General features: G+C 41.6%; 2 long non-coding RNA genes across 2 annotated transcripts in view; one reads left to right on the top strand and one right to left on the bottom strand.

Annotated features, from left to right (window-relative positions):
• Positions 1–14,974, top strand: part of LOC114141194 (uncharacterized) — a 31,604-nt gene extending 16,630 nt beyond the window's left edge. The window contains exon 2 of the long non-coding RNA XR_003594794.1: positions 12,800–14,974. This is a non-coding gene — a long non-coding RNA (uncharacterized LOC114141194). The remainder of the gene's footprint in view (positions 1–12,799) is intronic.
• On the bottom strand, positions 3,020–8,195 carry LOC114141195 (uncharacterized). Its single transcript, XR_003594795.1, has 2 exons — positions 5,706–8,195; positions 3,020–5,579 (listed from the first exon to the last, which is right to left on the bottom strand). It is a non-coding gene; the product is annotated as an uncharacterized LOC114141195 (long non-coding RNA).
• Positions 14,975–17,029: the final 2,055 nt, after the last annotated feature.

A 17,029-nucleotide genomic window follows, 5' to 3' on the forward strand; every position in this document is an offset into this window, starting at 1 on the left:
AATTAGGACATACCAGCCTCCACAGGAAATATTTCCTGATTAAATACGCAGCAGGATGGGGGTAAAGGGCTTACAAAATACACCTCTTTTGCAATATAAACAGGGTTTTAATCTAAATTGTGTACACAGTGGCGATAGTTCAGCTGGAGAGCCTCAGGTCTTAGCTCACTAATATGGCAAACAGCTTCGATGCAGATATCACTCACAGGAGCCCAAAGTAAATACAGCTCTGCGATTCTTCCAAGGTAACAATCGAGCTTGTGTACGATATGATGGAGCGCACAATCCCCCGCCATTAAACACTGGTTCAAATATTTAGATTTCCCCACGGTGTAAATATAACAGAAAGTTTCACAGTTCTGGCATTGTTTGGAAGGCCGAGGAACACGTCTGAGTTATAAATGAGCGCCCGGTGACAGGTGGCCACGCAAAAACCAAGAGCGTCGAGGGCCTCAAGGTAAACAGAGCGCCGCAACAATACGGGCTGACGTGTTTGGGTCCAGAATGCCGGTTCTTTCTGTCTACATACCAAAAAGACACACTTTCAAAATGTTGCCTTTTTCTGCTGTGGGTTGAAACGGCTCCAGCTAGCTTTCACCAACTCCCTCTATCCACTAGATTTACTCAGGAGTCGTAGTCCGAGCAGCATCGGTAATAACATCTATGTTTCATGATTACGGATCTTCCGACGGAGAATGTTGTTAAAACTGATGGTTTTTTAAGGCAGAAATAGATCAATAAGTCTGCATTGGAAATAAACACCTTATTTTTAATAGAAGAATCATATGTAACTGTAGAGGTAGGCAATGCTAACTGAAAAGCTAGCCATGCTAACTCTAGAAAAGTAACCATAAACATTAGTTTCACAATAGTTAAACCATTATACCAACATTATGTTTAGCAGAGCCTAATGCTAAAGCACCATGCTAGCATTGTATGTATTGTACTTTAATACCAACAGAAGCTAATGGTAAAACACAAACGTAAACCGTTTTGACGTCCACCATTAGATTTTTGGCCTTCGTTTCTTTCTTTATCGGAGTCGCTGCCTCAAAGAAAAGGCGGGAATCTCCATAGCAACCAGGAGGGTTTTATGTACTCTGAGTTTTATTGTCACGTTTCTCAGCAGGTTTTTCATACTAATGTTAATCTGTTGTTAAATTAGTTCAGTGAGTATGTAGCAGATTTGTTAGCAACATTTTGATTGTAAAGTTTTTCTTTGTTATATTAATGTGTTGAAGTTGCTTCCAAAAACTTCCAGTTCAATTTTCTGAACTGATACCAGTTGGATAAATGAGCTTCAGTGAGGCATCAAAGCCGGGTTAGAAGAACCTGTCAGCACTTCTGCAGCCTAAATGAAACTGGACCTAAACGCGTCCGGAGGCGACGCAGCCGAAAGTCGTCTTTTGATTCAAACGGCAGCAGAATCCACTTCTCTGAAAGAAACGAAGAGGTTCGTTAGAGTCTGATGCGAACGGCTGTCCAATAAAGATGAATTACAGTGGAGGGAGGAGAAAAGGAGCTCATTTGTAATGCAAACCTTTAATACTCCTGACTGAGGAGGCCTGACATGCTGAGGTGTAATGTCAGCTATCGATTGATCGGCGGTCGGGTGTCTCGGTGTCGGGCCCCATTGACATTCTCTCATCTTACGACAAAGGGAACTTGTTATATCTGTTTACGGCCACACGTACGTGCCAGGAACTCGTCGTCTCGGCGGCCGCTCGCTCCTCCGTCAGCCTGCTTTCTGGGAAGACATCGTAACGGATCTCGTGGCGCGTCGGCCGCGGCTCGGCTGTTGACTGTAAGTGCCAAGACAATTGATCACCTTCCTCCTCCTCTGCGACACAAACTCCCATTGATAATCTGAGATCTGCAACGGTTTGAGTTGCAGGGCAGCGATTAATCTAAATATAAGATTTTACACATAATAGGGTTTTTGAAATAGATGTCTAATAAAAAGTGCAACCCTGTATGGAACCCCAACAATGCCACAAATTGTTAAAAGTGGAACCTAAATATATAATCAAGCAGATATAAGCATCCCTTCCAAAGACATTCTTAAAAAATGTGCATTTATATGGAACCAACTGTGTGCCATGATTTTGTGACATTATCCAAAGATATAACAAATATATCTTTTTTATATTTATATGATGTACAACCCTATATGAAATGGCAACAATTGTTTTTTTTTTTTTATCAAACTTGAATCTAAATATAAACAAGCAGATCTAGATATTCCTTAAAGAAAAACTACTAAGAAATGTTTATTTGTATGGGACCACCTGTGTGCCATATTTTGTGGCAATATCCCAAATATGTCATTATTAAAAAGTATGTTGATCATGATGAAATTCCAACAATTTATTTTTCAAATTCAATCTAAATTTAAACCAGCAGTTGAAATATTTTCTTTTAAAAAAGAAGAAAAATATGCATTTTGTATGGAACCACAATTTTCTCAAAAAGTTTCTTTTTTTCTTCAAAATAGATCATTTTTAGTAGGTGTTGATATACTTTAAAAAGTTTGGTTGTTTCTATTTATTAAGTAAAAATTACAACTCTGTATGGAATCCTCACAATGCCACCAATGTGATTTTAAACAAATCGAAATATAAACAAGCAGAGGTAAAATTATCTTCTTAAAAAAAAAACTATTTAGAAATGTTTGTTTTGTATGGAACCACCTGTGTGCAAATGTTTGTCCAAAATATATCATTTTATGATATTTATTCTATAAAAAGTACAAAATACTTTATATTTTATGTATTTAATGCCAGATTAATGTTTCAAAGTTGAATGTAAATATAAATCCCTCCAGGTTGTGTTCTCGGCCCTTTTACTTTTCACATTAACACACTATTGTACGTAAACACATGGAGAAAAACTGCGGATTTATTTTCCAGATGATAATATAGTCATAGATTTACAGTTTATTTATAATAGTAATGATTTCTCATTTTCTGTGTTTGGTTTTTATTTGTTTTCCAGGCCTTTTTTTTCTCTTTAAACATACTCGTATTATCTGTAATTTAACTTGATCTTCTTTCTTGTCGTGTTTTGTTCTTCCCGCTTCTTTGTTCATCGATTGATTTGTTTCACGCCTCGGGGCCGACATCGTTTTACCTCGCAGCTTTTCCTCGTTGCTTCCTTCTTTTTATCCAAAATCAAACTCCATCCTTCCGCTCAGCTGCTTCCTCTCATTCTGTTCTCCGTCCTCCTCCCTCTCTCTGATCGCTGACCTGCAGTTTATCTCATCGCGCATCACACCTCCAGAGCCCGCTCTTCATGCATGCATGCACTCCTGCACACGCCGCATATGTATTTTCTCAAAACAAACACACAAACACCCGGAGCAAGCATGTGTTGTTAGGTGACAAGCCTCCCAGCGCCGTGTTTTCTATAAAAATAAAAGCAGAGAGGAGGTGCGCGCCCCGCGCTCCGTCCCTCTCGGCGGGAGTTATCGATTGTGACGTGCGCTCGCAGTGCACCTTCCCAGTCGCCTGTCAGCCAGATGCGTCCTGGCAGGTCCGCCCCCTGACAGCTCCCGCGTGGCGGCGAGGTTCCAGGGGTGCGGCGGTGTCAGAGGAGGTTGGGTGGGGGCAGAGAGACGGAGGCAGCTGGCGGGGCTCTGGCCCTGGTTCCCGTCCCTCAGCCTGCAGAAGGTGAACCTCGACCCCCATCCGGTTTGCCGCTCAGCTGTCGTCGCTACAAGGTGAGCGCAGCTGCCTGCGCCGGTTAGCCTCCATGTGACGATGCCCGGGTTTGTCGTTCTCACCCCGAGAAGCCCCTCGGGAGGAGAACGAACCGCTTCGGTTTGCTTTTCACCGCCGCGTTTAGCAGAACAAACTCCCCCCCGAACCTCCACCTGTTTACTGCCAGCGCCTCCAGAAGGTGCATCCTGTGCCGGAGCAGACAGGTAATGAGTTAGCTCGGGGGATGCCGCCATCACTGCACGCCTGTGAGAGTGTGAAATTACCTGACACGGCTTTCAGCGGCGTCTGCGTGTGTCGGCGGCCGTGGGATTTCTGCACACATGTTCACACGGAGAGAGAGAAAACGCAACATATGCTGCTCAGCGAACGCCTCAGTCCGACGCGGCGCGAAAAACTTTCTCAATTTCATGCTAATGTCGGAAAAACACGAGTTTGCAACTGCAGTGTTTCCAAGAATCAAGACGTGTTTTAAATGACACTTCAGTAAGTTTGTTTCCGTGATGAGAGAGCATTCATTCGGCTTCTACGCTCCACAAATCTGGAACAAACTTCCAGAAAACTGAAGAACACCCGAAACACAGAGTTCCTTTAAATGTGGACTAAAAACCCAGATGGTTAGAGTGACTCTTGAAACATAATCAATGAAACATTGACCAACAGTTTGACGTGACGACGGGATTTACAAAGTGTAATCTCACTTTCTATTTACCATCAAATGGCGCAATTTCACATTTTTACAAGAATTTTGCTTCACAGGCAATTTCAGAAAAACTTATTTTGGCGACAGGATGAGGAAGTTCCTGTCTTCTTCTTCATGGTTTGCGCCAGTGGAGACATCCAGCTGCCATTGCAGTTTTGTGAAATAAACCAATTTAGAAAGAAAAACCTCATCCTAGCACCAAAAAGCTGTTCTAGAAAAGAGTTTTGGTTTAAATTGGCTTGTTTCCATTAATAGAATTTATTTTTATATTGAATAAGTGATCGTTTATTAGCAGTGAACATCCTGACCAGTGAGATTAATAACCAGGATGGATCAGAACAACCCAGAAACGCCAAACGCATCATAAATAATAATCAGCTGAGAGTTGCAGAGGATAACCTCCATCCTCTCCTCACTATCTCCGTCCATTCGTCTTGGAAAAGGAAATTACTGGATCCAATACAGTTTGATAGGAATCTGTGTTGGGGTGTGAACGCTGCCTGATACAGGCGGCGGTTTCCGGCTGCGCGCCATCCGTCATCCGGAGGTCGCTCCACCGGTCAAGCTGTCCGGCGCGCTGAAAGATGGCCGCTCCGCGGCGCCATCCGTTAGCGGGTAAGGTTAGGAAGTTTTTAAAAGTCAAAGAAGTGATTTCTATCTGTAGTTTGGTTGATGTCAAAGTATTTAGTAGTTTGTTTGTGAGACATCAGCTCACAACAAATGGCGACTAAAGGCATTTACCAAACAAAGTCACTCGATTTATGAACAGAAACAGAAAATTAAATCATAAAGAGTCAACAGACATTTAAATTCAATCCTTAGGAAAGAGTTTATTTTATCATTTTTTAAAGTTTTTATATGGATGGATGGATGCGCTGCTGATATCTCTCAGCAATATTCTCTTGTTTCTGGAAATTCCGAGTCATGGCCTCTGAATGCTGAGTCATGGCCTCTGAATGCTGAGTCTTGACCTCTGAATGCCGAGTCATGGCCTCTGAATGCTGAGTCATGGCCTCTGAATGCTGAGTCTTGACCTCTGAATGCCGAGTCATGGCCTCTGAATGCCGAGTCTTGACCTCTGAATGCCGAGTCATGGCCTCTGAATGCTGAGTCTTGACCTCTGAATGCCGAGTCATGGCCTCTGAATGCCGAGTCTTGACCTCTGAATGCCGAGTCTTTACCTCTGAATGCCGAGTCTTGACCTCTGAATGCCGAGTCTTGACCTCTGAATGCCGAGTCTTGACCTCTGAATGCCGAGTCTTGACCTCTGAATGCTGAGTCTTGACCTCTGAATGCCGAGTCATGGCCTCTGAATGGCGAGTCATGGCCTCAGAATGCTGAGTCGTGGTCTTGGTGTGTTGTTTCCTCCAGTCTCATCCCAACAGCAGAATCAGATTCAGAGTCAAACCTGAAGTTCTCTGCTCAGACGGATAAATCTTCCTGGATTGGTCAGATGTTTCTGGTCCAAACCCGGATAACGTTCTGCTCTCCATTCCACCCTCGTTTCAGAAACTCTTCATCTCAGAGTTGTTGACACTTCTCCCTCTGAGATCCAAGGTTCAGGATTTCATGCATTTTTAATTCCTTATTAAGGCGAATGAGGCGCTGGGGGGGTTTCTGTGATCACTGCCACATTTTGACAGACCTGACCTCCCCTGCTGGGGTTGGGGGGATTACTGGGAACAAAAGTTGGCCCAGGCGTCGCCGTGCCGATGCTTACGGCGCCGCGGACACGGATTAGGAGGAAATCTTCCACAGCCATCAGGAAATGGTGTGCAGACATAATGAACACGCTTTCATGGCGCGGGGAATCATAAATCGTTAGAAATGCAGATTTCTGGATGTTTCTCTCTCTTAAAGCAGGTCAAAGGTCACCGGAGTCTGGGTGCTTTCCTGTCCTTTGCTGTTGGTTGCAGAGTTTTCCATTTTATTATCCAAGAGAGACTCATCTCAAAGTAACCTGCTGTCAATTAGCTGCTGGACGGATGGATGGTTTGGTTGGTTGGATGGATGGTTGGATGGACGGACGTGTGAAGCAGTGAATCGTCAGTCATGTAAACTTGTGGATGTTTTTTCTCTCTCTCTCTCTCTCTCTCCTAAAGCAGGTCAAAGGTCGCTGTACTCTTGTTATATGTTCTCTGTTTTCTCCGTCTTCTGATCCCACGCAGCCTCATGTTGCCCCATCCTGCTCTCAATTAGCTCCCAGTGCTCCCAGTTAATGGAACTTTTGATTGGGGGAACTCCAGGTTCCTGGCTGACGGGTTGTTGACCCTCGTTCTTATCTGCCGTTGCAGAAAGACGAGTTGCTCAGTTGCTTTATGCATTTTGCCACACGGCAACCTGTGTTGTTAGTTGCCATCTCTGAAAGCAACGAAGATCTTTATGTTTGTTTTCTGTAGGGAAAAGTTGAAATTGACGGACATGTTGACCAACAAACTTCTCTGACGTTGTTGGTATGTTACCATAAAAAAATCAATCAAGTTGATTTGTGTTGCATGTTTCAGCAACAAGGCAGTAAAAGTTGCTTTAGATCCTAAGAACACCAATAACAGAATCGTTCATTTTAAATCAAATGTTGGGCAATGTTCCAGATGTCAACAGCAACTCTAAGTTGTCGAGATTTTAATGGCGGCTTGTGATATGGGCGGTTGCCCAGGGCAGCATCAGAAAAGGGTTGCAACATAAAAAGCATCTTCAGTTGCTAACAAGTTTTCAACATGGAGGAAGTTTCCTTTAGTTGTTGCTGAATCATGTGGCAATTTATTATTGCTACACAAAAACCAGGAAGTTTTGTGAATTTTAATTTGTTGGAGTGTGGAAGGGGGAGGGGCTTAAGGAGACGCCATTCCTCCACGACTGCATCCAACCATCCATCCATCCATCCATCCATCCAACCAATCAATTGTTCATCCAACCAGCGGCCCCCGGACCTCCATTTAGTCACAGACGTTCGAAGTCTTTCAGAGTGAGGAAGAGTTGTTCCTCTTCCTCAGGTCAGAGGTCAGTGAGTCTCCATCGTTCCATCAGAGGCTCACATGAATCCTCAGCCTGCCAGGCATCTTCCTCCTCCTCCTCTTCCTCTGGAGCAAACGCGTCACTGACTTCCTCTGCTGCTTGTTGGCAGCCATGTTGGAGGGAAGGTGACCAGATCAAAACACGAGAATCATTTCGGTAGTTTCCAAAGAACGGCTTCAGGTGGAATAGTTCTGCAGTGGGGATGATGCTGCCACTTCTTCTTCTTCTTCTTCTTCTTCTCCTCCGTTTACCTAATGATGTGGAGGAGAGGAAGAGAGGAGTAAACAAAACACAAACGGCGAAGAAATGCGCTCTGACAATCTCTCCTTCCCTGCGGCGGCCAGATGCCAGAAAGGAGTTTGTTTCCTTCGGAGATTCGTTTCCCTGGAGATGCCAGGAAAAGAGAGAGAGAAAAAGAGAGAAGAGAGAGAGAGTGAAGAGAGAGAGAGAAGAAGAGAGAGACAGAGAGAGAGAAGAGAGAGAGAAGAAGAGAGAGAGAGAGAGAGAGGGGGGGGACAGCAGGACAACACGCTGCGGTCATGAGACAGTCGCTCAGAAATGGGTCAGAATCACCAAACATCTCTAATCTCTACAACTTTTTCTCTGTCTGTGTCACTTGGTTGGTGGTGAAAATCCTTAAAACTGAAACAAACCTGGCAACCACTTCCACTGATTAAAATGAGTGGAAAGAAATTTAAAGGGATAAAAAATGTTGAGGTTTTTCACTAAATAAATCCAAAGTAATCTCTTGAATTGTTAGACATTTTTAAAGTTCACCTTTGCAGATTGAGAGGAAGAAAATAAGAAATGTTAGTGTAAAAAATGTAAAACGTTCTTGGAAAAGAAATAAAAATGTAGAAATGAAATTCAGAAATGTTATAGGAAAAAACTCAAAAGATTGTGAGTTATTAAATGCAGAAAGGTTCTGTGACTGTTTGGAGTTCAACAGTCAAATTCTAAGTGAGTTTCTTATAACAGTTTCTCCCTCCACTGAATTTTCCATTGAGGTCATAGAATACAGTACATACATCACTCGATTATTATTTTGTTTCCAGGTTTCTTTAGAAAGGATGCACTTACTGTTTACTGGACAAATGTAAAATCCTTGTTAATAGTCTTATTTGCCCTACTACTTGTTTTCTTCCACTCAACTTTCCATTTATGTTCTAGGAAGTGATGTATCATTTATTGGAATGAATGACTTGATCATCTTTCATGTGGAAGTATTCACTGACTGTTTTCAGGAAAAGTTTCAATTCTTTTTAAATGTCTTATTTACTCATCTCTGACCACATGTTTTTCTTCCACCAAACTTTCTATCGAAATGCTAAAAATTCAGCATCTTGTACCTTTTCTTCCTCTCACTCTTGTTGTGGAAATGTGTCCTTACTGTGGTAGCTGTGGAATCCTATAGTCTTATTTACTAACTTCAAATAGTATTTTTTCCCTCCACTGAACTTTCCATTTAAATGTAGAGTCAGGATGTAGGATTCTATTTCCTGTGGAAATCTTCAATGACTGGTGAACAGCTGCAAAATTCTCTAATATACTCCTATTAGTTCATTTTCTACTATATAATTTGTCCTTCCACTGAACTTTCTATAGAAATACACTCTCCTGTTTGTTGCTTTTTCTCCTTATATCTGTTTTTTATGTGATTTTTTGTTTGTGGAATATCATCACAATGAAGTGATGGTCATTTTTTGAAGGAAATATCTGGAATAATTTAAAATCTTTCATTCATTTTGATGAAATTAGCTCAGCTCGTTGCCAGGTTTGTTGAAGTTTTAAGGATTTTGTCTTTGAGCTGTAGCTTCATTTCCTTTCTGATGTTTTTGCTTTTTGAAATGTGAAAACCTGCTCACACGTTTTCCTCTGGAGGACGAACTCTTTTCAGTTTCCCTGAAACATTTGGATGCGATCAGAACCAAAACGAATCGTCCCAAAGTTTCTGCCGTGTCGCTCGGCCCGCTCTCAATAATTCAGCGTCCGTCTGCCGCAACGCAAACAGAATAAAACATGGACGCAAATACGAACAAACGGCATCCCAAAGAAACAGAGAAGAAGAAGAGGAAACCCAGAGCGCCCGGCGTTTTGCAGCGACAGTGTTTGACTGGCTGGACCAAACATCTTCCTCCTCCTCCCTCCTCTTCCTCAGCAGCGATGTGAAGCCAAATTACATTCAGGACTACAAAGCTGCAAAACAATAACTGGGATCCAGCAGCAGCAGCAAATTGCAGTAAATTCTGAGTCTCTTTGTGTGAATTATTAATGAGGAACAAACCTAAAAAGACAAAAGCTGATGTGAGCGGCGGAGGAAACCGTAAAACCGTAATTACACCAGAGAAGAAGAAGAGGAGGAGGAGGAAGGGAGCCAGAAAGTGGAGCTGTGGGCGCCATGTTGGGAGAAGTTTGATCAGGTTTTCAGAAATAAGATGGAGACGCTGCAGAAACACCAAAGATAGAAAAAGGTTTTATTCTGAATAAATTCCAAATAAGACCAAACTTTTCAGCAACACATATTAGCTTCATGTCACTCAATAATTGCTTAATATGATAATAAATTATTATGTTTCATGATATTCAAAAAAGTAAATATTATTTAATTATTTAAATTAAATTAATTAAAGTAATTAAATGTCAACAGTAGAATTATGTGCCTGGTTTATCTTTATATCAACAAAAGACAAAAGTTTTAGTAAGTAGTTTTATGTATTTTATAGGAAAAAAGCAAAACAAACTTAAATGTAATTTTTAGGAAGATATAGTGGCTTTTTTCTGATAATTAATTATGTAAAAATTATTAAAAAGTACAAATTTCACAGGCAGATGATTTCACGACTCAAAATGGAAAATGTGTTAAAAAACAAAATCCTAGTTTGAAGAGATTATTCACCTGAAACGATCAGCTCTACGTCCGTAAAGAAGCTTTGAATGGAAGATGTTTGCAGTAAGTAAGTTGTAGATGAAATATTGGTTAATATTTTTGCAGTGTAGTAGTGATGAAATAATCTGTGATTTATCCATATTCCAAGTGTTCAACCAGACATCTCAGTAAAAGTAGTTGGAAGGTAGAAATGTTTCACCTTTACACTGCAAAAAAAGACAATCTTTACAAGTATTTCACATATTACACATGTCAGGTTTTCACATGTGATATTTAGAGAGACTAAAACCAGCACAACTTGATTCATGTGAAATAAACCAGAGGAGGCCGGTTGGTTGGTTCTGTATCAGTTTTCAGCCTCACATAATCAACATTTTATATATTAGGAGAATAAAAATGTGAAATTCTAGATATATAGAGAGACGAATCCGAAACCTTCATCTGTAGTGGAAACGCTGTAAAAATGATATGATTCATAGATTCAAGTGTAGGTAGTTAAACCAGCTTATTTTAGTATGTAACGGATAGAAATTACTATATTTTGCTCATTTTAAAATAGTAGATAAAAGTGTTGAAATCTGTAGAAAAAAGTTTGTATTAAAAGAAACGATTAACTGACTTAACGAGAGAAATGTCCCCCTATTATAGTTACCATAATTATTCTCTGATGGCTTTTAGTTATTATTCATCAGAATGCTCATTTATTAACTTTCTGCAATTTGATGTAAAGAATTGTTGGAACAATTTAGGAAGTTATCAAAAAGTGAAATGTAGTCGTGTGATTATCATGTCATTGTCTTATTGTTGAAGTTTCTTTATGAATGAAACGTGCATCTATTTATTTTAATGAATGTGAATTTGTATGAACAAAAATACAGATTTTAGACGTGTGCATAGAAAATGTGTTACCATCTGAAACTTGTGTTGATTTAAAATCAGCCAGATGAAGTTTAGTTCTGTCATTTTAATTGTAACATGAAATTGAACGTTATTTAGTGATCAGCTGTAATCAGACTAAAATCTCAATGTGTTTAAAGTTAAACTAGAGATTTAGGTAAACAATTCAGAAGAGATGTACGACTAGGGAACATTTAACTTTCTGCAACGTAAAAGGTGGAAGAAGTTTGGGTTTTTTTAGCATTTAATTGTAATTAGTAAAAAAAAAAAAAGAACCAACTGGAAACTCTGGTAAAAAAGATCAAATCAAATAGGAAATGATTATTTTATAAAAGAATCCAAAAGTGTTCAATGTTTTTCTGAAATGTTTGTGGTCATTTTGTCATGACGTCTGAGAGTAGTCACACACACACACACACACCCTCTGGCCCGGTTCCTCTGCTCACAGCAGGCAGCCGCGTCCCTCAGGGATCCAGAACCGACCAGAGAACCGATGGTGGAGGAGTGTGTGTGTGTGTGTGTGTGTGTGTGTTTGTGTGAGGAAGAGGAGGATGAATGGAGGTCGATCAGCTGATCAGCAGAGACTCTCTACTGTATGTCTGATCCTGGATCAGCGGTTGGAGTTTGTTGATCCGGTTCTGGTTCTTCATCATTGTAATAATTATAATATAATAATCAAACATGTCAAGTGATTGTAAGTCCATCAAAGTCATAAGTTTTGTTTCTCTTTAGTCCAGTTGTTTACAGATGTGAGCTGGATTCCTTCTGGAGTGTTTGAGAGTGACCTTTGACCTGATGCAGCTCTTCTGAAGGGCTCCTCATAGAGGTTAAAGGTCACAATGATTTCTCTTTTGCTCCCTGGTCGATGCTGTCGCTGATGTTTTGTTTCCTGGTCTTCTTCTGCCCTCTAGTGGCGGATTGGTGGAAATGCAACTTCATTTTAAACCTTTATTATTCAATGCTGGTTATTGAGTAGCTTTCCATAATATTTGTGATATTTAGGTCATTTGACTGTATTTCAGTATTTTCTCACCACAAACTGGATGAAATCTATCTTTTCTGCTTTTAACAGTTTTCCTACGAAGTCACCAGTATCTGCAGTGAGATGTTGGTGAGTCAGAGAAACAGTGAAGAGGAAAAGATAAACAGCAATGTGTTACAGGACATATTTAGCAGCACAAGGGTTATTTAATGTTTTTAGAATATATGTAGTAAATATACAGAATCCCATTGGACAGATATTATCTGATGAAAAGGTTGAAATAGTTGCACTCGGCCAGTTTTCTCTAAGTCTATATATGACATGATGTGTCTGTACTGTAAAAACACCAAATCGTATCAAGTGACGTTCTGTCATGTAGTTGAAATGAGGAAGAATTAACTAGTCAGAAACGTATAGGAGATTTTGTCAGATCAGTAAAACTCCTCAACATAGAGGAATAATTTATTATAGGTCAACTAATTTACCAATAGAACTATTGTATTAGTGAAACAATGTCATCATTTCTATAAGTTTATGTTTGTTATTGAAAGTCTGTAATAATATCTGCAGTAGAAACTGTGGTTCTTCTCTGTTGACAGTGTTCAGGTGGGACCGTCACAAACGTAAACCCGTTGAGTTCACTCAGTCTACTGGGATCTGAACTGGTTCCAGCGGCGCAGTTGAAGGTCACAGCTCTTTCTCACCCTCCTCTTCCTCGTTGGGGAGCCGAAGGTCGCCGCTGGGTTATTTTTGGTTTGTCTTTGCTGTCATCCGTTTTATAAAACGACAGGGTGACGTAACTCTGAGGGGCGCCGGCCGTGTAACGTGACGCTTCCACGGATCGGGGAGGAAAAGGAGATCAATGGTTGCTCACGGATACAGAACCGACGTCATAAACGGCCGAAGTGCCAAATGTAGGCCAAGGCGCTCAGCGCGGCGTTGGTTCTGCTCAGCTTTGTGTTGCCAAGGAGCTTCGGAGAGGCTCAACCGTTGCTATGGATGTTTTTGCTAACAAATCAGTGAACAGTGAGGACGGCTAATCAGACCACGAAAGGAAAGGAAGTTCTTAGACTCCTATTCAGTCATAATGTTTCTATGTTAAAGTGGATATTGGATGTAAAATGTGATTAGAAGATCATGTAGGAGAGTAAAACACAGGCAAACGATTTAAAGAGACACCTGCTTGGTTGTAGGCAATAAGTGACTCTTTTCTCTCCATAGGAAAAGGATTCGCTTCCAAATTCTCCTGATCCCTCATTCACACTGTGCTGTTACCTAGCAACTCCAGTGGAGTTCTCCGTGTTACCTAGCAACCCAAGCAGAATTCCAGCGTGTTTGGTGAGCTTTACAATGGCTCCTGGAACAGACAAGTGTTCAGTTGTTGGTTCACCATCCAGAACCCACTGTCAGTATCTCTATGAGCTGTGCAGGAAGCACCACTTGTGCTTCTCAAATACGTAATGGTGCATCTGTTAGGAGCCATTGTCATGTCAATGATTTCTCTCCCCAGTAGTGTCGTTGAATTTGCTTCAGTCAATCAGGTATATGCAGGTAGACGACCAGCTGGATGTTAGTATGTCTTATTATGGGTAATCAAATGTTTAGCGACAATATTCCAGATCTAAAATGTAACAGAGCGAAATGATGGGAAATCAATGTGTTGTGTGCAGAATCGGAGGTATTTAAGGAAATGTGTAACAGTATTAGTAGTTGAGGTTCAAAGGTCACAGAGTTCTTACAAACATTCCTTCTCAGTGATAATACAGAAGGCAGGAGAAGAAACACCGAGTCGCCATCGCACTCAAAGCTCTTCATGTCTTTTCAACTCTTCATGACCTTAAGGGTCATAATGAATGGATCCAGTTGGTCTGGAAATCAGCTGCCATTCTAAGAAGGTTCTGGTTTCTCACTCCACATCCTGTGTGTCATGTATTGGGAGGCTGATCTCATCATTATGTGTAGTTTCTATGTCATGGAAACCAAATCCTGAACTCAGCTGCTCGTGGCCAGTGTGATGAAACTCTCCCAGCTTCAACTTTACCTCCAACCAACTGAGCCACACAGAACCGATCCGGTCCAGTTTGAGGTTCACCGTTTCCCCTCTGCACTTCACTGTGTATCAATGTTGCAGCAGAGTTCATGGAAGAGCAGCAAGTGATGTTTCTTTCTGTAGCTGGTCACTATTAATTTTCCTTTGTGATGTAAAGTGTGGTGCTGTTCATCTCCTGTAGCCAGGGTTCAAATGGGAAACACACCAAGTGGAGAAGGAGCTGCAGCTGCTTCGTGTTCTCAGTCCAGAATGAAGCCGAATCTTTAGTAGGTCTCAGCTTCTACCTCTGTGTGGTTTCACAGCTCTGCATGTTTCAAGATCTCTCTTTGTGTATGTGAATGTGTTTAATGATGGAAAGAGCAATAATAGCTAGTAATGCTAGCTGAAAGAATGAGTCAGTAAGTGGAGCTAATGTCACTGTTGGATAGTTTTATGTAATAAGTTAGTAATGTAAACCTGAAACAGTGAATCAAGAGTTTCTGCTAAAGCTACACTATGTAGCAGAAGCTAATGCTATAGTGGAAAGTTAGACAGGATCTAGGTGTAGTAGAAAGAACACGTCTTCATTAGCAATGTCAGCTGCACACTAGTACTGGATGTTAATATGTTCTCTATGTGGAAAAGATAATTTGGGGAGGAAAAGGAGACAGAAACGAAAGAATATATGGAGTAAATATTTCAAATAAGCATAGATGTACATGTAGATGTCAGAAGAAGGTGATGATGAAATAGTGGATGTTTTCTCATCAGTTTCAGGCCTTTTCAGTATTTAAATAGAGATATTGGATGTAAGAAGTAGGGTTGAAACTGATAGAGGACTGATTGTAATCTAGTCTTAGGACAATTAGTCATAATATCAAAATGCAGTCAGTCTCTGGAAACCTCCGACTCTAGATGGACTGGTGGGATCTGTTGTGTGGTTCAGTGGCTCTCCAAACAGAGACCAACATGTGTTTTATCCTCAGGGTTGTTTCCATTTGTACATGTGCAACATCATGCAGTGAGTTATGTGATCATCCTTGTTATTGCAGCGATGTTGGTTTTATAAGTGACCCTCTTGGTCTCCACAGTGTAGCTACATCAGTAGATGTTCAGTGTGTCAGCTTTCACTGAAGGAGCAACGTTCTCAGCTGCATCATGTTCATGTGATGCCAGGAGCCCAGAGCCGACCCAGCACTGCTGGTGTCGTCTCTTTATTTAGGCAACTACTGGCTCATTATGGCAGACTGAGACATGGGCGGTCCAGTCAATCATTCATTTCTCTTCTCAGGCTTATGCCCTTATGCCCTTATGCCCACCGGTCGAGGAGAGCGAGGCAGTGCCTAGGGAATACTAGGTGTAGAGGGGGTTCTACGGTTGGGGGAATGCGAAGAGGGCGGCGGGACATGTAGAGACCTACACAGTGTAGGATCCCGCGCACCCCAACAGCCAGAGGACCATGGCTGTTGGGGTGCACGGGATCCTACACTGTGTAGGTCTCTACATGTCCCGCCGCCCTCTTCGCATTCCCCCAACCGTAGAACCCCCTCTACACTTAGTATATACTAGGCACTGCCTCGCTCTCCTCGACCGGTGGGACCAACATATTCTAGCAATGACAGCTCTACTTACCATGTGGAGACAATAATGGTGATGAAAACAGATTGTCTCGTGTTTGCCGCAACACACCTTGCAGCCCATGACGGATGCTTCACAGGTAAAGGTCTTCATGATGCTGGACCTGGAAACCTGAAATGAACACATTAGCTGGAGAATTCAGGAACAGCATCCAATTGCTCTGCACACCTGCCTCTTCCAACCTGTGGAAAAACACACATTGATAAGGTTATTTAGGGAGGACTGATATACACCGCTACATTATTAAAGATGATGATGGACTGGCAGAGCCAACCTCCAGGGATGTTGAGGAAACATTGATTGTGAACACATATCACCTTACAACTGACCTCAATGCTTCCTAGCTGTGTTGGAGGTCATCTGAGGAGACACATCGCTATTCCATGTTAGAATGAGGAGGACATCATGCTTCTTTGACTGAAGAACATACTTCCAATAATTATATTTAGATTATCTTCATTGCTACTAAAATTTACCAGTCTTGGACAGCATATATCAACATCCTGCAGTCACAAAACACTGGAATGACATGGCTTCTGACCTGCTTGTGTAGCTCAGTTCTGCAGAGCCTCCATTACCTCATTATTCTATTCAGGTGGTGCAGGAGAGAGAGAGACTCTGGAGGACTGGAGTTTGACACCCATGCCCTGAATATTGACATGTGAACAACATTATATCCTTAATATCCCTAGGAACAACCCCCTAGGTACATTGCATTTCACCATGTCAAATTCACAAAATATCTTGGTGTGAATGAATGAATGATTGACTGAAGACACCAACATGGCCGGAATACCACATCTGACTAGTTACCTCAAACCTCATTCCACTTTGGCACAAGACACATCCTTGGAAATCCCATCACGTCTGTCTGGAACAAACTAAGGACAAAGCAACAACATAGAGACAGCTAAGAACAGAGGCTACCTGGCACACATGCTACGACATGCTCAGACTTTCCAACCACTTACCTGATAACAGGATACCAGGTTTCTGATATCACTCTCCATGATGTCTACATGCAGCAAATCCCCCAAGTTGAAGGAAATCTCTGCTGCATCAGGATCCTTGGGAACTGCTTACCTACTAAACAGAGAGCAACATTCACCTACTTACCTGGTTTCAGCTACAGCAACACCAACAACTGCTGCTGCTGCTGCTA

This window comes from Xiphophorus couchianus, chromosome 24, assembly GCF_001444195.1.
Source record: "Xiphophorus couchianus chromosome 24, X_couchianus-1.0, whole genome shotgun sequence".
NCBI lineage: Eukaryota > Metazoa > Chordata > Actinopteri > Cyprinodontiformes > Poeciliidae > Xiphophorus > Xiphophorus couchianus.